Below are 21,862 nucleotides of genomic sequence, written 5' to 3'. Positions count from 1 at the left end.
CCGAGCGCCAGGAAAAACGCATTGATATTACTCAATGCAGGATCTCCTGGCGCAAGAGAAAATGCCCAGTCCTGAGGGTCGCCGCGCAAAAAAGAAATAATAATCAAAACCTGTTGAACTGGATCACCAGAGGAACGATGTTTCAAGGCCAGAAATAACTTACAATTATTTTTGAAACTCAGAAACTTAGTACTATCTCCAAAAAACAAATCAGGAATAGGAATTCTTGGTTCTAACATAGATTTCTGATCAATAGTGTCTTGAATCTTTTGTACTCTTGCCGAGAGCTGATCCACAAATGAAGACAGACTTCTAATGTCCATCGCTACACCTGTGTACTGAACCACCCAAATGTCTAGGGGAAAAAAAAGACAAAACACAAAGCCAAGAAAAAAAAATGGTCTCAGAACTTCTTTTTTCCCTCTATTGAGAATCATTAGTACTTTTGGCTTCCTGTACTGTTATGAGAGGCAATTCAGTATCACAATGGACATGGAGGTCAGAGCACATACAGTGATCAGACAATAACCCAAAATAATAGAACGAGCTCTGAGACGTGGGAACTCTGCAGACCGCAATCCCTGATCCTCTCCAAACACAACTAGAGGCAGCCGTGGATTGCGCCTAACGCTACCTATGCAACTCGGCACAGCCTGAGAAACTAACTAGCCTGAAGATAGAAAAAATAAGCCTACCTTGCCTCAGAGAAATACCCCAAAGAAAAAGGCAGCCCCCCACATATAATGACTGTGAGTAAGATGAAAAGACAAACGTAGGGATGAAATAGATTCAGCAAAGTGAGGCCCGATATTCTAGACAGAACGAGGATATTAACTCATACAATTAATATAAAAATAGTTATAATTAATATGTTAACATTAATATTGTGCAGAGTTAATGTCAGCCTATTGGTTCGGCCTGCACAACAGTCACAGTCTGTCATGTGGCCACTTGGGAAAATTAATCTCACACCCATGCTCTATTTTGTATAGCGCTATGCTATGTACAGTTCTGTATGTTTTCTGTGTACAGATTTGCACCAGAGCACCTGTGTGTTACTCACATGATCTATCAAAGGGGATCATGTGACACTGGGTACCTGGTGGGGGGCACACACCTTCTAAACTGCCCAGGCCCTTGCTACTCTTAATCTGCCTCTGCCTGTGATCATTTTATCTCTTGTATAATATATACTGCAATACATTTGCATTGACTATATAGTGCATGTGACAATATTCTGTGAAGCCTAGCCACAGAGTGGAATTCAAAATAGCCCAAAAATGACAGTGAAGGAGTCATTTAGTAGGCCTCTGGCTCCAGGACAACCCATTGGTACGCTGAGTCCTGGATATTGCTCCTTAAATGCCATGACGATCGGCCACCTAGCAATTTGCATGGACAAAGAGGCTATCCACATACTGGCGACTGCTTAAGTACCCAAAAACCCATCTCTTGGCCAGTACAATCCCTAACCATTAATGGGACCTACTAAGAAAAAAGGCTTGAGCATTGTGCCACTGTGCCCACAACAAGTCTGCAAGGTGGTGTAGTTTTGATGGCTGGAGAGATGGAAGAGGAGGGAGTTACTGTGAGTGCAACAGACATATGTGTGACTCTTCACTGGAAGGACAAAGTGGGGGGAAGGTACAGTACAGCATAAATGACAGTGCTATAAGAGGATGAGAGCTGATTAAAGGGTTTGTAATGTGCCACAACTAAACTCAGATGTTCTGCCCCTCCACCTTCACAAGGACCTTATCTCAAAGGTAAGTCATATATGCTCTAATCTGCCAGCACTTTCTAATCATGTAGCAGGTTAGACCAGGAGATCAAGGTTATATCTTTACAACTCACATCCTGAGAAACCTAAATCATGGTGGGGGCGTGTTCTTTTTCTGCTGTGTTGCTGCTTGCTTATGATTGGATAGCATCATACAAGGAGAAGAAGTACACGCCTCCTGTGACAGCTACCTTACAAAACCCACTTTGACTTAACAAAAGTTAACTCATTAGGCATCAAATACTTTCATTGCTAATCTATTTTTTGTGCTTTGCAGGTTTGATTACATCATGTGTTCAGTTCAACATGAAACATTTGGTGAAAGGTCCTCTTTAAAAGTTAGACAATCTTTCATGTACAGGACCCAGCGATCATTTGACTGCTGTTCCTGGGAGAGATACTGGGTCTTAGCAAACCTTGTTGCACATACCAGAGGGGCAGTTTTCCTCTGTTACTGGAGCTTCTTTGGATGCTACTTGGAGTATAAAATAGAACTGTAAATGACATATAACCTGTAAATGTATTATTTCAAATAAATATATTGATTAAAATTTTGTAAAAATAAAATGCAAACTACAAAGTAATAAAAATAATATATAATATATCAAATTGACCAAAACAAAGCAGAGAATTACGGTAATTGAAATGCTTTAATGCTTTATCTGAATGTGAGTTTGTGAATGAGACAAAAAAAAAGGAAAATGTTTTGTTTTTTTACTTAAATTAAATTTTTCAAAAATTGAACGCAGCTCAGCCATATTCACTTCAATGGAAACTGTAATATTAGTTGCGACCCATGGACAGGTTTGGTGCTATTTTTGAAAAAAAAGTTTTTTGACTTCTGGACAGCACCTTTAAAAAAAACCCACCTGGAAATAGCCAAGTGTTTTATGATGTGAGGCACACTCTGATGGCTGCAGGTTGACAATATGAGGAATGTAGTGGATGGGTGGATACAGGTACGACTACAACAATCTAGCTTGACCGGAGAGATTACATCTTGTAATGAACAGGATCCGTGTTACAGGATATTGATTTGTACGGAGCGACTGCAGAAGGCCAAGTCCTGCAGCTTTTATGGTCCCTTGCGCCATACTATGTAATCTCGTTACACGTGTGACACTTTATTGGCCTCATTAGCTAGTTTTAGTGCTTTCTTTCAACACTTATTCTTCATTACATAATATAAATTGTTCTCTGCACCTTTTACTCAATGTGAACTCCGCAGATCAATATTTGGATAACATGGAAGATTTAGGCTTTCTATATTGCACAAACAATAGATGTATTCGCACCCAATAGTGTGAAAATAATACAAGTGGTCCTAAGAAAATCAAATAACCACAAAAATATACTAAAAATATCATTATACACACAAGATAATGAATACAAGGGGAGCAGGCGTAGCAGTTTAGAAATAGAGTCAGTACTGTTTCTTTCTGTAGCAAAAACTACACTGGTTAAGGTGACTGTCACGCAAACCTTGGGACTGTGCGCGCTTACCGGGTACCTAGCGCCCTGTTCTATACTTGTCCCCCAGATTACTTCATAAAGTGGAGACGCCGGGTTCACATGCCTTGCTATGCTCCTATATCAAAACTAATCTGTCCCCCCCACTTAGAAAGGTCTGAAGCCGAAGTGTATATAACACTAACTAGACAAACAAGGTAAGACGGGGAAGCAGAGGAGCAAAAAACAGAACTGCAAAAACAAAAATGGGCTGTGGTGTGGAGGGGTTAAAAAAAAAAACAAGCAAAAAAAAGTTATGGTAAAGTGGCATCACAAACCAAATTTTATTTTTACAAACTTCCAAATTTTTTAAGGCACTAAAACCAAAACAACTAAACTAAACACTGGTTTCATCCTGACCTCACTAACTCGGAGAATCATGTCACCGGGTCCTATTTACAGTAAATTTTGTTAAATGACATTTAAAAAACAATGGTGAAATTGGATTTTTTTTCAACATTTCACCTAAGAATTTTTCTCCAACTTATTGCCCATCGGAATGAAATCAGCTCTATAAGAACAGATTACGGCGATCTTCCCTGTTCATCCATTTCTTGGTCGGCCATTTATTTGAACGGTGACAAGTGAAAATGAATGACCCTGTGTCCTGCTGCTCGTGATAATCACAGTGTAGCCATGGAGGACTGTATCATAGACCTTGGAAAGAGATTCCAGTAAGTGACCTTTGGTTACTTAGCATTACTCTTGTATTATCAGGCCATTACCGCCAGAAATGCAGAAATAGGAACTCATGAAATAGCAGTGGTGACAACGTGACAGCGCTGATCACTGAGTATATAAGGAGGAGGATAACCCTCAATATATCCACCATGATACTGCATATACAGGAGGTGGACAACCCTCAATATGTATGGAGAAGGCTTACAATCAAGGTGCTATTATATGGAGACCATGATCAATGTGCACAGATGCCAAGGGTCACTGACATAATTACAGAAGTGTTTGTGCTCCTGGGGTGCAAAACCCAGTTGTGACATCACGAGTCTAATTTGACAGGAAAACTTGTGTTTATACAGGTAAGAAGCTGGATTAGTGAGTCAAGACCTCAGTGATTGCAATGTGTGCACAGTGTCAGGAGAGCTGATCGCCCTCTTCCGCAGCATCACGTTCCTTCCCTCACATGGCTCCAGCCCCGGCAAGGCCTCATTCACACAGCCGCCTTATGGATTCACAATACGGCACCTGGAGGGGTGCAAAATCTATGATCTTGTGAGAAAACCCCCGCACTGCTGATGCACTATATGATGGCACACATGGTGCCTACATCTGTGTGCACGGTTCAATTATTTGCTGTTTGCATGAGGCTTTAGCGTCAATGTTCCCAAAAGTTCATCTGCTATGTCGGATATTTTTGGCCTTTGTTTATTTTTTGTACATGTGGGCGCCAACTGTCCCGAATTTGCCGGGACTATTCCGGTTTTCAGAAACAGTCCAAGAAAATTTGCATTGTTCCGACCCAAAAAGAGTAGGGTTACAGCAAGCTGGTGGACAAATGGGTGTTTCTGTCTGGGATTGGGGGCAGGGGTGTGACTAAAAGTGTCCCTGAATTTACTGATTGGACTCTCCATAAAATCTTCTTTTTTTTTTTACTTTGGAGGGAGAGACAAAAAAAAAATACGTCTAATCAATTTTGGTAATTCTATCCCTGACTCAGTTACCCTAAAACATACATCTACAGTGGAATATAAAAGTTTGGGCACTTCTGGTCAAAATTACTGTTATTGTGAACAGCTAAGGAAGCTGAAAATGAAATGATCTCTAAAATGCCTAAAGATGACACATTTCCTTTGTATTTTGGGCAAAATATATATTATATATATTCATTTTTTACGTTTTAAAAATTCCAAAAAGGAAAATGGGCCTATGCAAAAGATTGGGCACCCTGCATGGTTAGTACCTAGTAACGCCCCCTTTTGAAAATATCGCAGCTTGTAAACGCTTTTTGTAGCCAGACAAGAGCCTTTCAATTCTTGTTAGAGGGATTTTCATCCATTCTTCCTTGGAAAACTCTTCCAATTCTGTGAGATTCCTGGGTCGTCTTGCATGCTCTGTTATTTTCAGGTTTAGCCACAGATTTTCAATGATGTTCAGATCAGAGGACTGTGAGGGCCATTGTAAAACCTTCAACTTGCACCTCTTGAAGTCGTGCTAGGCAGCTTGGAGGCAGACATTTTATAAAGCTGGGAAATTTACATCACCTGCCTTTCCTAACGATGATAGTGAACAAGCCATAAGCATATCAGGCTAATTCATGTCTGAAAACTTGGTCGGAGTTATCTGAGCACACTCATATCCAAGAGTGCCCAAACATTTGCATAGGCCCAATTTCCATTTTGGAATTTTTAAAATAAAAATAAAAGAAAATACATTTTTGGGGGGGCCAAAAATACAAAGGAAATGTGTAATCTGTAACTTTAGACATTTTAGAGATCATTTCATCTTCAACTTGGTTAATTGTTCACAATAACAGTAATTCTGAGAGGGGGTGCCCAAACTTTTACATGCCACTGCAATATATCAAGCTTATAAGCATTTGCGGATTTTTCGCGTTTTTTTTTCCAGAGCTTGCCAATGCAATAATATAGCGGCAAAAACACGAAAAATCCACAAAATTAATGGACGTGCTGCGTTTTTTTTACCGCAATGAGTTTTTTTTTGTGGAAAAAAATGCAGTATGTTCACAAAAATTGCGGAATGCATTGAAATGATGGGATGCCTAATGTAAGCGTTTTTTAGCGTTTTTTTTCCGTGGAAAACGGCCGAAAAAACGTGAAAAATCCTGAACGTGTGCACATAGCCTAAAAGTTGTAAATAAGGCTTCTTTTACACTTGCTGTGTTTTTTGCGGGCCGTATTGCCGTAATTTTCACGGTCTGGCGCAAAAACGGGCAGCAAAAAAATTCTTGGATTGTGGTTTTTCTGGTTTGGAATAGGTCCATCTCGTGTCTCTGCAGGCCTTTGAATTGATAAACAGGAAGTACATGGGAGTGTCCTAGTAAATACGGCGTTCCGCAAATACGGTCTTCACGGTGTACTGCAAAATCAACACACTGGGAAAGCTTCCGTTGTTTTTGCGACCCCCATTGATTTCAATGGGGGCTGTGTTCGTAAGCCGTGAAAAATATCGAGCAGGCTCGATGTTTTTTCACGGCCGTAAGTACAGCCCTCACGGCTCGACTAATTTTTATGGCCCAATTTTGCGGCCCCATAGAGATCTATTGGGGCCACAAAAACATCCCGCAAAAACACGGCAAGTGTAAAAGAAGCCTAAAAAAACTATTAGTCCCAAAAAAAGTCACAATGATGAACGAACACATACTAAAAACACTCAAGGGTAGCACGGTGGCTCAGTGGTTAGCACTGCAGCCTTGTAGCGCTGGGGTCCTGGGTTCAAATCGAACTAAGGAGAACATCTGCAAGGAGTTTGTAGGTTCTCCCCATGTTTGTGTGGGTTTCCTCCAAGTTCTCCGATTTCCTCCCAAAGACATACTGATAGGGAATGTAGATTGTGAACCCCAATGGGGACAGTGATGATAATGTCTGTAAAGCGCTGCGGTATATGATGGTGCTATATAAGTGAGTAAAATAAATAAATATATATATATCTGTAAATTTTGTGTATTAGAAAGACACTCCTCAAGGGGCTGTAGAGGTTGCATGTTCCACCTTGGCCGTGGTATCTGAAGGGCCCAATATCCCCTCTGCCACATGGTAGGTAGATGACGGCTCTCTTGATAATAGTTTTATTTCTATAGCGCCAACATATTCCGCAGCACTTTACATCTTCTCTTACAGATTTCTTCGTCCTAGAAGGACCTTTGAGACAATCCGTAGAATAGTTCTGGGGAAATCTATCACTAGTGTCGTAAATAGCTGAGAAATGTGTAAAAAGTGCATGTTTATGTCTGGAAGGCAAAACCCTGACATATGGACGGTGGCATTTTATCTGTGACCGACCCCCAGGGCCCAAATCACTGACACATGCTGTTCTGCTGGATCTGGAGCCGCCCAGTATTGTAACACGAGGGGGAGAAAAAATAGTGAGAAACTATAAACAGAATGGATGACCGGCCTGTGAACAAAAACAGACTAAGTTCACAGTCAGAGATTGGAGCGCAGAGAGCGCTCACATTCCAGCTGCGCGGTGACAAGAGATGTGGGGGAGAGGGCTGTGCTCCTATAAAATGGACCGTGCACACACTACAGGAAATTGCTCCGCATACAATCATTGCTCTGTTACACAAACTCCAGAGGAAACTCAATATATTTAAAAAAAAAAATCTCCCCTGATCCCTTATTTTTAAAACTAATACAAAACCATACGCTTAAATTGTAATTTTTACGTTCTTAAAGGGAACCTGTCAGGACGATTTTACTACTTAAACAAGTGGTACGGCTGTATAGGTGCTAGCATAACAAGAAAAATGATACCTGTCTTGTAAGAATCCGATTTGCCAATGCTCAGAAATCAAGCTTTGAAACCACAGGCAAATTAGACTGTAAGTGCATTGGGGGCGTGTCAAGGCACTCAGAGTGCATCTACAACACGCCTCCAATGCACTGCCATGCAAATTTGCATGTAGTTTCAAAGCTTGATTTCTCAGTACTGGCACATCGGAATCTTACAAGACAGGTACCATTTTTATTGTTGTACTAGGATCTATGCAGCCGTACCACCATTTTCAGTAGTAAAATTATCCCAACACATTACCTTTAATTGTATGAATAAAGTGTTGGAAGTTGTAGCCATTTTGAATAAATGAAAAAACAGTAACCTTAAATCCTTCACGAAAAAAGAACATATCAATAGGTCCTATATCAAGTATATGGAGCGACAGAGTGCTAGTAAGAAATCATAAGCGCAACAGGGTTTTATCCATATGAATTAATAAAAAGGCTAGGCTAATCTGGTGATATTGTGATTACTCAACAATATTAGAGCAAGTAATCCCAGCTGCTGCGAGTCCTCAGGTCCTAGGACCAGATGTATACACGTGGAAGGAAATTATGGTGGAGATGCCACATAGTTGATGAAGGAGAGGACAGATCAAAATGCACACAAGGATGTGCGGTATAATTGAGTTGCCCACCAGGGCAGCGGGGTACTCGGTACCGGGTTTGGTCTTAAAGGGGATGTCACGGTGGCTGCGACCCGGTCCATGGCCCTGGGATTCAATTAAACGGGACGGTCTTTTAAGGGAAAAGTGTTTATAAGTCTGTCGTGATGCCACCTGCGGTATTTGGTCAATAGTGGGACCGACGCTGCATTAAAGGGTTCATTGGTCATCCCCATAGCCTTTATGTTTTTTTCTTTTTTCGTTTTCTTTATTTCTTTTCTTTATTTTCTTTTATTATCCCTATTTTCTTTTTTTCAAGTTTGGACTCCTACCACTTATATGTATATGCATCTGTATTTATATCATGTATCTGCAATGTTATTGTAAATTTGTACATCTTGTATTATCAATGCCGTATAGTTGTCCTCGAAGCACACTGACTGCTTCTTTTCCCCTGTGATCGCCAGCTCGAGGTGTCTGGACACTGACACTCGAGCCTACAAATCAGCATTGCGCATGCACGGGCGCCATCTTACTGTCCCGGCATCGCTCTAGCCCCCAGCATGCATTGCGCATGCGCGGGCGCCATCTTGGAGACCCTGCTTGAGCCCATTACCCATGCGCGAGCGCCATATTGCGGTCTCTGCCGCACAGACGCAGACTTCCTCCTCCATGGCAACACACGCGCCGGCTTCAGGGGACCTCCCTCCCCTTCCCCTCCCCTCCACATTATGCAGACGTGGACATCCCGGCCCGCATCCGGTCACCTGACCGGCGATAGCCTTATATAGCACTGCCTTACCAGACATGGCAGCCACTCCTCAGCAAGGACACAGTTTGTGTCTGCTCCTATCACCTGGCTACCAACGCCGGCCCCTCCACAACCACGGACCGCTGATGTGAGACCTCTACCTTCATCCTACAGTTAAGTAATATGGGACCCTGAGTACTCTATTCTAATAGCTCCCCTACTATATTACAGCTGAATTGGTAATCACCACAGCTCTCATTCAAACTGAAACTGGGGACCCGTATTGTTGGACCGGTACTGGGCATACACACCAGCAGGTAGTACACCTACTATATACTCGCATACCACGAGTCACCCCTATAACCCACTTACCCTAGATATCTATTTCCACAGTTACTCCTATGTACCCTTTCCACATATTGGGGACATCCAGTGTATTACAGGTTGATCATACAGGCAAGTATAGCATGGCTCCTTGATACCTGACCTGATATGGACTGAACAGACAAATTTACTCCCATATTTATGTATTTCTCTAGCCATATCTGCACGTACGTTACGTATCAGAACGACTGGCCTGCTACACTATCTGTAGTAAGAACACTATACTGGCAAGTATACTGCAGTCTGTCTCACTCACTATTTACCTATCAAGAACTTAACAGATAACGTATTACCGTATGTCCCTACAGCTATTTCCACATGTGTATTCCACTACACGGCAACCAACAGTTCATCAGACGGGTATTATTGGCAAATTAGAAGTATGTTGTAGCATATTTCTTTGTGCTCCTTACTATAAGACAGTACCATGGTCAATTGATAGTTTTCCTTTCTTTTATTTGGCTCTCCATCATTCTCTCCAGGCCCCTTTATTCTGGCTGGCACCCTCAGCAACACTGCAGTACAGCCATACATTAGGAATCTCCCACCGGGGTATGCTACTATCCTATTATCTTACTCTAACGCACGATATATGCATCTCCTTGCCTCCCTATGCCTCTATTTGTCGTCCTGATATTATATGCGCCCTATGTACAAGCATTTGCTACTTGTGGTTTTTGACATGTTTTCCAGAGCTGTATATATGTAAATAATCTTGTAGATAGTCATTTGATTTCATTGTATATAGTTATTTATTGTCTTCTTTTATTTGTTTGTTCCAGCAATAGCGTGATCAAGGCCACGAGCTGGCCGAAACGTCGTTTATGCCTATCGCTACACCAATTTTCCTTTTTGCCACAATTGTTTGAATAAACTTTTTTCACCTGCATCAAAGCAAGCTTCTGAGTACGAGTGCAGTGATTATATATCGATAGCTGCATTAAAGGGGTCCTCTGGGGGATGTTATTGCAGCACTGATGGTACACTTCCCACAGGTGAAGCGGGGTCCCCAGGGGTCCTAATGTGTATGGTGGTGATGACGGTTGCTGGTAAATGAATAAAGGAAACAAGTTGTAAGTCTTTACCTGATTTACTGTAGTTGGCAGACCACAGTCCAGGGCACCGGCAACAGGTACATAGGAGTCCAGGCAGCCCGGAAACAAGCGGAATCCCCTTGGCAAGTCAGGTTGGGAGCCTTCCACTGTGCACTTGCTAAAGTCCCTTGCTGCCTGAAGTGTTTCAAACAAGGTCCTAATTCTTTCATTTCTTTCTCCTGTCCTGGGACAGGTACCTGTATGGCAGGCAGCTTGAGCCGTACCTTCTGGGGTCTCTACATGGTGACTCCAGGCTCCAAGATGCTGCTGTGCCACAGGCGTAATTTGGGCAATGTCTGTATGATCTTATGCCCTCCAGTTCTGCTGAGTGTTTTGTAGTTCCACTCTAGCCTCGGGCTCCCGGTACCCGGTCTCTGCGCACTCCTCGGAGGCCTATTCTGCTCTTTTCCTGTCTGTCCACACTCACAGACTGTCTGTACCAACTGAACTGACTGGTCTCCTGGGACCAACTGACTAGCTCCTCCTCCAAACCAGGATCTTTATCAAGGGAAGCTGCCCTAAAACAGGGTTTTGAGCTCCCCCCTCCTGGCCTGGATTTGGAAGTTGTTGTGTGTGTGATAGCACTACCCTCCCCGAGAGGAAGGCAGCACTACTGTGGTACCCAAACTCCTGGGGTGCCACATAATTGTGTTTTTTATTGTTGTCTACGCGTTTCAAAGTACCTTACTTCTTCCTCAGGACAAAAAAAATATGTAAGTTGGCAGGGTACAGCCACATTTCTGCAGATGGATTTAAATCATGGTGCCAAAAAAAGAACACATGATACGTCAAAGGTGATCATGACCGTTTTAACCAGCGCTAGTGGTTTCAAAGGGAAAGTGAAAAATAAAGGTACAAATTACTTACAGTATAGACAATGGGATAAAATAGCAAATTCAAAAGAAGGCTTGATTGATAAATAGTAAAAAAAAACACAAATACATAAAAATAAATATATATAATGTGTATATACATACAGTTGCATGTGGTGGATTTGAACTTCATAGAATGTTAGAGTTTGAAGGGACCTCCAGCGTCAGTGTCCAACCCCCTGCTCAATGCAGAATTCACTAAACCATCTCAGACAGATGTCTATCCAACCTCTGTTTGAAGAAAAACTCACCAACTCTCGTGGCCGCCTGTTCCAGTCATTGATCACCGTCACTGTCAAAGTTTTTTCTAATATCTAATCTGTATCTTCTCCCTTTCAGTTTCATTCCATTGTTTCTCATGGTTGCATTTGCAAATGAGAATAATGATGATCCCTCTACATTGACATCCCTTCAGATATTTTTAGACAGGTATTAAGTCACCTCTTAGACTTCTTTTTTGCAAGCTAAGCATTCACAGATCCTTTAACCAGTCCTCGTGGGACATACTTTGCAGTCCGCTCATCATCCTGGTACCTCTTCTCTGAACTTGCTCCAGTTCTTCGATGTCTTTTTTAAAATGTGGTGCCCAGAACTGGACACAGTATTCCAGATGAGGCCTGACCAAGGAGGAGTAGAGGGGGATAGAATCTATGCTGCTCTTTATAAATCCTAGAAATGTATTTGCCTTTTTGCTGCTGCATCACACTGTTGACTCATGTGCAGTGTGTGATCTATTAGTATACCCAAGTCTTTTTCACGCGTGCTGTTGCTTAGTTCTATTCCTCCCATTCTCTAGATGTAGTTTTCGCTCTTCTTGCCCAGATGTCGATTCTTGCATTTCTCCCTGTTAAATATCATTCTATTAGTCGCTACCCATTGTTCAAGCTCATCTAGATCCTTCTGAATCTTTTATCTGTCTTATCTAGTGTTAGCTATCCCTCCTAGCTTTGCATCATCTGCGAATTTCATCACATCACACTAGTTCTCCAAATTAATTGGTTTAATAAAATAATAATTTAATAAAATACAAATAAATCCATTCTTCTTCATTTCTTGATTTGTTCACTGGTCACTTTATTGTCTTCCATTCACTCTATTCTTCATGTGGCACATCGGTAATACATCAACACCTATTCTGGTAACATGATCTCACAAGTTCCTATCCACCACACATTACTGTATTTTATACACTCAATATATAATAAATTTCTTCTACATATAACTATATGCAGCAGACACAGGAGCTGATTCATATCTGGTGGATGTTGGTAGCTGGCACCTGTTGCTAAGAGCAGTAAGGAAAGCTAGCTCTGACCCCTGCTGTTTAACCATTTGGATGACACTATCAATCTTTGACATAGCAGAGGTCCTAATTTGGCCCACCCCAGTACTCCTCACCCCTAAAAATAATAATAATTTTTGGCCGATCACAGAAGAGCATAGCTCACAAATTTGCAACCCTGACAAAATAATTTTGCTCCTATAGAAGCCCTTTAGTGTTTTCACGCACTGAGATACCCCTTTTATGGTCCCCATAAAGTATGATGCCAACAAAGGTGCCCCCCAAACACTGTATAATTGTAAGGTACTAGCAGGAACGCAGGATGCAGTGACGAGAAGGAGGCAGAGCAAGATTTAACAGATTTTATATAGGAATATGTCTCAACAGTAAATACTCCACGCAGGGAGTAAGGGGGTATAAACATATATGGCCCGCAATGTGGATATAGCACAAAGGTAAGGATAATGGGTGAAATAACGGATTAACTTATCAGTCGCTAGTTCCTGGATGATGGTGGCTGGAAAATCACACGATGGCGCCGTAGATGGCACGTGACGTCTCTGAGCCGTTCCTACAGAAGGGTGAAGCACTGTCTCTGTACGGTGGCGAAGTATCCTGATCTTTTTACACGTGGTCTTGTGATACTGGAACGAGGTGCAGAATGGGGAAAGGTCTGCTGCACAGCCAAACATGTACAAAGTCCCGGAGTGAAGGCCGCAGTCTCACCAATGCAAACCGAGTGTGACGCTGGATCAGAGTTGCGAAAAGGGTCAGCAGGTGTACGATGCACCAACCGGTTAGTGCAGTTAAGGTCAGGGATTAACGGGGAGTTAGTCTCTGAAAATGCACAGTCTGTATGCGCGGGGGATGGAACTCTGCAAAGTCAACCTTCTCCTGTAGCACACACTGGGTCCCCGCCAAAAGCCCTGTTCCAGCGCATGCAGTCCCCTTTATATCACACCCGCCCTCAGCAGCCAGGTGCAAAGGTCTATTCCAGTTAGAAAGTGCTTCCCCCGACAACAATGGTGACAGTCCCGACAGTTCCGGCCCGGACAAGCAAGAGAGACTACTATTCTCGTGCATCTTCCTACATGATACCCCCACAGTGTCCCTACAGTGACCCCAAACACAGTATGATGGCCCCCACACACAGTATGAATGCCGCAATACACAATAGGATGGCCCCGACACAGTCTTCCCACATAGTATGAGGTCCCTCCACAGCCCTTCACACAATATGATGGCCCCCACACAGCCCTTCAGACAGTAAGAGGGACCTCCATACAGTATAATGGCTCCTACTCAACACTCCACACATGATGGACCCAACACAGCCCTCCACACTGTATAATGGCCCCCACATAGCCTTCCAAACAGTATAATGGCCCCTACACAGCCCTACACATTGTATAATGACCCACACACAGTATAATAGCCCCCACATAACCTTCCAAACAGTATAATGGCCCCAAACAGCCCTCCACACTGTATAATGGCCCCCACATAGCCTTCCAAACTGTATAATGGCCCCTACACAGCCCTACACATTGTATAATGACCCACACACAGTATAATAGCCCCCACATAACCTTCCAAACAGTATAATGGCCCCAAACAGCCCTCCACACTGTATAATGGCCCCCACACAGTATAATAGCCCCCACATAACCTTCCAAACAGTATAATGGCCCCTATAATAAAGTGGAAACTTACATTAAGGTATCCGGTGAAAAACACTATATATTTTTTTGCACCTGCAATGCCTGAATCGGGCATCATTTTTCTTTTGTTTCGGCGCCTCTCTCCATTGCTGAGAGATCGACCCTCCCTTTCCTGCATATAACTATACTCTTGTTGTCCAAGTGGTGGAGGTTCTCAAGAAGATGCCCACAGGTAAGAGTTGAGGACCACACCCAGTTTGCTATAAAGACTACATTTGCAGGGGAGAAATGGCTATACTGTATCTCAGGAATGGTAAGGCATAGGGATAAAAGAAAAACAGCACCTGATTCAGGAGAACAACATGAGGTAAAACACTTACATATTAATGTCAAGTGAATAGTCCTTTTTATATGATTTGTCCACTTTAGAAAACTCTTTTTTTGTAACAGTCTCTCAAGATTATAAGGTGTCCTGCTGATGGGACCCCCAGTGATCGGCTCTAATCTGTAGAAGAACAAAACAAAAAGTCTTCAATTTCCCTGCAGCACCACCCCAGGAGAAATGGAGTATTACACAATTTCTCTAGACATTGTGCAAAGATCTGGCGGGTCCTCCAGAGCAAGAGAAGCTCTTTGAGGCCAAATCTATACTTGGTCTAATAAGGGTCTTGAATGGAATATGAGGATTTTCCTGATATAGTAATTGTTTTCCACACTAGAGTACCCCTTTAAAGTAGGAGAGCAGAATGCCCTGTCCATGTGAACTCATAGCGTTGATTAGTTATGACTGGTGTGATAAGTATATCTGGTCCCATGATTCTAACTAGCTATAGGATAGTAATTGGATTATGGTCAGCCCATTGTCCATTTTCCGAATGGATTCACAAATAAAAGGAAACACATGTCTAATCATCTCTTGGCTTTCTTACAAGTTTTCCAACTTCAACAAAAGGTTGTTTCAAAAAAGCATCAAAAGGGGCCATGGCTGATTGGCTTAAGAGGAATGCTGGCAACCATTCATAACAATGGTCCGAAGATTTAATAAGGTCAGAAAAGAATCTGTCTAATTTTCCAGGACTAGAAGTTCTGCCAAATACAACTGATCGTAGAGTTAAAGGGTCCAGATTTGGGGCCTACAAACAAGGAAACGACTTCCAAAACAAGCCCAGATTGAAGAACCTTGAACATTAGGAAAGTCGTAACATGAAGCCCCCAACTATAATGAGCGTTTATTAGTATTATTCTTCTCGTATAGGCCTAAGGGACAATTTGTTCAAAAAAGATTACCGCACACTCAAGACTGGTAAGATGCAAAAGGTGTATGCCAATTTTATTGAAGAAAGCAAAACAAAAAAGAAGTGGTTGCCACATTCATATTCATTTGAAATAGACAAAAACCCGACGTTTCGACCCTCCCGGGTCTTACTCATGGGGTTACTCAAGTCCTTTGACATAGATGCATAATAGTGGCAGTGGTAGGGGGTGTACAACCGATCCCTTGTTAAGGCACAACCTTATAATAAAGCCAGTCCGGGCAGAAGTGTCCCGGGAGCACAAAATCTGGGTGGTGAGTGCCGTTAGACACCTAATGGGTCTGAAAAGGGTCCCTGGGAGGATGAGCGGCACATTCCGCGCCTTGCTGCGATGTCCTGTGGGGAGACCCAGAAAGTCCCCCCAGGACATCGCAGCAATGCGCGGAATGTGCCGCTAATCCTCCCAGGGACCCTTTTCAGACCCATTAGGTGTCTAACGGCCCTCACCACCCAGATTCTGTGCTCCCGGGATACTTCTGCCCGGACTGGCTTTATTATAAGGTTGTGCCTTAACAAGGGATCGGTTGTACACCCCCTACCACTGCCACTAATATGCATCTATGTCAAAGGACTTGAGTAACCCCATGAGTAAGACCCGGGAGGGTCGAAACGTCGGGTTTTTGTCTATTTCAAATGAATATGAATGTGGCAACCACTTCTTTTTTGTTTTGCTTTCTTCAATAAAATTGGCATACACCTTTTGCATCTTACCAGTCTTGAGTGTGCGGTAATCTTTTTTGAATGATTGACTTGACCTCACGGTCAGTTTACCAGCACCTCCTTGTCCCTGACCTGAGTGCACACCATTTTCCTTGTCTAAGGGACAATTTGGACGCCCTTCGGATCAAGGGCTCGGGTGCGAATGAAGGAGCTAGCTCATAAAAAACTTTATAAATGTGTGATTGTTGGGAGACCCACCACTGATTACAAGAACGGGGGTCCCATTTCCTGTCAGCCATGGTTGCTCATAAGCATTCGGGGGCACGAGGCTATGTCCGTCTGTTTCATAGAAGCAGTGATACATGACCTTAATTTTTTACATCAGTGGTGGTCCCAGTGATCAGTTATTGATTGCTTATCTATCTAGCTGATAAATCATGTTTTTCGTGCGCCAATCCTTTTTAATGATACAAACCTAAAGGGAACATTTTAGACAAAATTCACGCGGGTCTTGTAATCACTGTGCCGTGGTTTTCTCCTTCAGGGCTTGCCTTAGGTTCACAGTGCAATTCAAAATTCCATTGTTTTGTCACAAAATAGATAAATAGCGGTATGATTGAAAAGTCAAAGCATTTATAAATCACATCAACTCGTAATGTTACAGACCAGGGGCACCGAGTGCCGAGGAGCAGAGGGTTGAAAAGTCACCAACGCTCTACTGACTCCATAAACGGAAGAGTACAGACCTTCTCTAGTATTATCATCAGCACAAACACTGCACCCCCATCAGGAGCTTCATGGCCGAGCAGCTGCATGCAGCCGTATATCACCAAGCACAATGTCGAGAGTCAGATGGACTGGTGTAAAGCCGCCACCACTGGACTCTGGAGGAAACATCTTCTGTGCAATAAAAGATCACATTTCTCTACCTGGTGTCTGATAGACGAGTCTGGATTTGATGAATTCCAGGAGAACTTTACCTGCCTGCATTGTGCCCGTTGTACAGTTTGGTGGAGGAGGATAATGCTGTGGGAATGTTTTTAAGGGTCCAGATTTGTGGGAACAATTTGGGGGAATGTTTTTTTCTATTTCCCATGACTTTGCCCAGTACACAAAACAAAGTTAAAAAAAGACATGGTGGGGTGAGTTTGGTGGAAGAACAAAACCCAACTTCAGCCCCATCCAACACCTTTAGGATGTATTAGAACAGAGATTATGAGCTCGGCCTCTCCCCCTCCATCAGAGTCTAACCTCACAAATGTTCTTCTGGATGAAGGAACAAAAATTGCCATAGACGCCTTCAAAATATTGTAGAAAGTCTGCCCAGAATAGCGGGAGCTGTTACATCTGCAAAGGGGCCGACTCAATATTAATGTCTATGGATGTAGAATGGGAGGTGAGAAAATCTCCTATAAGGGGAAGGTAGATGATAGATAGATAGATAGATAGATAGATAGATAGATAGGTAGGTAGATAGATAATAGATAGATAACAGATAGCTAGATAATAGATAGATAGATATTAGATAGATAGATAGATAGATAGATAGATAGATAGATAGATAGATAGATAGATAGATAGATAGATAGATAATAGATAGATAGATAGATCACAAAAGCAGGCAGCACTCCATATTCTTTAAAGACAATATGCAGGTGTTTATTGAGCCCACATCTCCATGCAACGTTTCGGCTACAACTGAGCCTCTCTCAAGCCTTGAGAAAGGCTCAGTTGTAGCCGAAACGTTGCATGGAGATGTGGGCTCAATAAACACCTGCATATTGTCTTTAAAGAATATGGAGTGCTGCCTGCTTTTGTGATCTGTCTGGATTTACAATGACCATTGGACGGGTTGTTTTGGGCTTTGCACCCGAAGATAAGTATTGGATCTGTGCTGTTCCATTTTTTTCTAGTAGATAGATAGATATGTAAGAAGGAAGACCAGGCTGCAAGTACCTGTATTGAGTCGGGTCCGGAACTGCTGAGGCGTCATCCCCTGTTTCCTGGGGGTAGGTAAAGGGGACCAGACAAGCCCCATGACCCAGTAAGAGGGGGCGTGTTTAGAGAGGGAACCCAGCCGGAAGCTGAGGTAAAAAGCGCGCAAAGCAGCAGGGTAGGCAGCGCGCTCCGTACCCAAACCGCCGGCGCTGCGACGGACTGCAGCAGACAGACCCGGTGGATTAGAGAGAGATCAGGTGCAGGACTAGCATCTGTGCCCCAATTCACCAGGGTATGTCTGCCAGGCTACGTCGGGCTCAGACAGTGCCAGAGCCCACTGCAGTAATAAGAAAAGAGACAGGAGCCCTGTTTAGCTAAGCACCACACGCCAGCATAAGAGCCAGGGCATAGTTCAGGACTGTTTGCTGCTGCCCTCGTCGCCGGACCATGGTCTGCAGTACCCCGCCGGAGAAGCAGCGCCAGTGGTTGTTGGCACTTCAGTCTTGGCGGGAACAGGCAGCGCGCAGCATAGAGAGAAAAGAGCAGCGTTCCCAGTAGTTGGCAGAGATCGAGGTGCCATGTGCTTCGTGACCGTGAGTTCAGTGCACGTGCTGCAAAGAGAGAACCGAGTGCTGGATATACTTTGTAACCCACCTTACCAGCATACATTTTCCTGCCTACGGGAGACCCTGATTGCGCTGCGGCCTTGTTTGCTCCAACCACATATGTTCATGGACTAGGGGCTCAGTGGAAGGTACCGGACCGTTGTTTGCAGGCCCTCACTGGAACAGCATTGCGCCAGCCGTTGTTGGCGTCATCTCCTGCTTCGTAATTGCCACCTCCTGCATGACGACTGACAGGCTAAGTTAATCTAACGCGAACTGCCACTATCTTTCCCTTGTTTTCATTGTTCTCCCTTTAACTGTTTGCCTCACTGCGTGGAGTATTCCCCTGTTAAGTAAACTTGTTAACCCTTGCACTGCCTCCTGTCCGTCACTGGGAACCACCACGGTGCAGGGAGACTACCGTACACAAGATGAGGTGCAAACAAAAAAGGGTAAATTTATTGGAAGGCAAGGAATGAAGTGGAAGAGGAAGGTGGAAACAGGGGTATGTAATGGCAAAAGATAATTTACAAGAGTTGTATTCTTTAGCTGGACAGTCAAATAGCATGGTGCTCGAACTATTACAGATTCAATATAGGTACACAAGCAAATGCAAACAATAAACAAAGAATGATGCTACTCTATGTATAGCCTCCTTAGTCTCTCTAAGCAGGCCACACAGCTGCCGTGTTCTGTCTGTTGAAGTATACACTAGGCTCTGACATGTGCAAAAAACAGGAACAAACTCACGGTGATATTGGGGACTCAGATCCAGTCCCGGGGGGGGCAACAGTCTAGTATGGTGGTGCGCACAGCTCTCTGCCAGCTCCGTGAAATGTGATCTTCTTGCTTCTGGGTCCGGGAGGTGCTCCTGGAAACTGTAAATCACTTTCTCTGTATCCCCTACTAGCACAGGACAGCCACCCTTGCTGCACCCGAAGAGTCTGTCCAATTTCACGAGTCCACTCCGTCCCAGGCTGTGGGTCCTCTTTCACAGCTACAAGCACAGGCATTCTCTGCAGCAGCTTTATGCTCACATGCTCTAAAGGCTCAAGCCCTCCCCTCAGCACAGGGCAGTTTATTCACGCAGTCTATTGCACGGGGGAGCATAACATTCCATCACACCAGACAAGGGGGTGCTGTCTCTTAAAGTGGCAGCATGTTCCTTACTGTCCATAATAGCACCACCCCCCTACAACTGCATCTCGCAACCTGCTCACAGATAGATAGATAGATAGATAGATAGATAGATAGATAGATAGATAGATAGATAGATAGAAAATAGAAAGATAATAGATAAATAGATATATAGAGTTAAGGATTTGTTGGTGCTAGCCAAGAGTACACAGATTCCGTGTTAATCTTTGCTTTGGGCCCCTTTCACCCCTTTGTTCCCCCACATGCACCCAATGAGTTAACAGATGGAGGGTGGGATACGTGGGTCTGTATGGGGCCCATATAGTTAAATCATGGCTCTGTGTGTGACTGTACAAAATCTAGAGAACAGCTTCCAGACCATGCTGGGAATTGTAGTTTCCACCATCAGAGGACCACAGGTTGGAGACAATTGATTTAGAAGGTCAGCTCTATATTTTCCTGACTAAGTTCCCATAGAATTCACATAAAAGATAGAAATCAAACCTATTTAATTAAAGGATCCTCTTTATTGTTCCCGAGACCCCATTCTCTCTCTGTTGGATGGTCAGTTTTTGGCACATTTACAACAATGGCCTGAGGGTGTAAGGAGACCTTCAGACCATCAGAGCTTAGGTGACCTACCGGTCATGACACCTGCCCCCTCCCCAGGATAAAGTAGAGGAATGTATAGAAAAGATGTCCCAGTAAGAAGAAGGACCATGAATGGTGGAGTCACTGAGAGGTTACGTGTTGACATGAGAGATGGGAATTTGAATCAGTGACCACTGACACAAAAGACGATGGGAGACGGGTGTCAGTTCCTGTGGAAAAAAAAACCAAAGCTGACCCAGATCCTCAGGGATTACGGACCTTGATAAATGTTTTCTCTTGTCATTTACCTTCCTCTCATGGGACAGCATCATTTTCATGCAGCTCGTCACTCTATGTGTCAGGGTGTTAAAGGGCATGTATTAGTGGATTCAGATCACAACCGTCATCTATCAGGCAACTGCAGATATATAACAATTTCCAGACATACTTCTATTATTGATATTGCTCTTTTCACCATCCGGATGGCATTTTCTTAGAAAGAGTTGGGAGCTGCTACGTAAAGGCGGCGTCATGGAATACTACATTTTTCTAACAAAACTGCCAGGGGGTCTCAGCAGCTGGAACCACTGAATTCAGATCATTCAGGTATGTTTTGTTTTAGAGAAGTTAAAAACTTCTTCTAAAGTGAATTTTTCTCCAGAGTTTTAAAGGGAACCTGTCACCCCGTTTTTTGAGATTGAGCTATAAATACTGTTAAATAGGGCCTGCGCTGTGTGTTACTATAGTGTATGTAGTGTACCCTGATTCCCCATGTATGCTGAGAAATACATTACCAAAGTCGACGTTTTCGCCTGTCAATCAGGCTGGTCAGGTCGGGAGGGCGTGTTCACAGCGCTCTTTTCTTCCCCAGCTTTCCGTTGGTGGCGTAGTGGTGTGCGCATGTCCAGAGTTCCGACTTCCCTGCGCCCACGTGAAGACACAGCGCGCGATCTGCGCTGTAATCCCTTGCATCGGTGGGGGCGGCCATCTTCCTGGGGCCGCGCGTGCGCAGATGGAGTGCTCTGCTGCACGGGGCTTCAGGAAAATGGCCGCGGGATGCCGCGCGTGTGCGCATTAGAGATCGCGGCGGCCATTTTCCCAAAGCCAAGTTTGCATCTCGGCTTTGGGAAAATGGCCGCCGCGATCTCTAATGCGCACGCGCGGCATCCCGCGGCCATTTTCCTGAAGCCCCGTGCAGCAGAGCACTC

At 43.7% G+C, this 21,862-nt stretch overlaps 1 long non-coding RNA gene across 1 annotated transcript in view; it reads right to left on the bottom strand.

Annotated features, from left to right (window-relative positions):
• The window catches only part of LOC138658369 (uncharacterized), a 92,443-nt gene extending 72,396 nt beyond the window's left edge, over positions 1-20,047 (bottom strand). The window contains exon 1 of the long non-coding RNA XR_011317472.1: positions 19,677-20,047. This is a non-coding gene — a long non-coding RNA (uncharacterized lncRNA). The remainder of the gene's footprint in view (positions 1-19,676) is intronic.
• Between the last annotated feature and the right edge of the window lie 1,815 nt (positions 20,048-21,862).

The sequence above is a fragment of the Ranitomeya imitator genome, chromosome 1 (assembly GCF_032444005.1).
Source record: "Ranitomeya imitator isolate aRanImi1 chromosome 1, aRanImi1.pri, whole genome shotgun sequence".
In the NCBI taxonomy this organism is placed as follows: Eukaryota; Metazoa; Chordata; class Amphibia; order Anura; family Dendrobatidae; genus Ranitomeya; species Ranitomeya imitator.
This window is presented reverse-complemented; position numbering and strand designations above follow the sequence as displayed.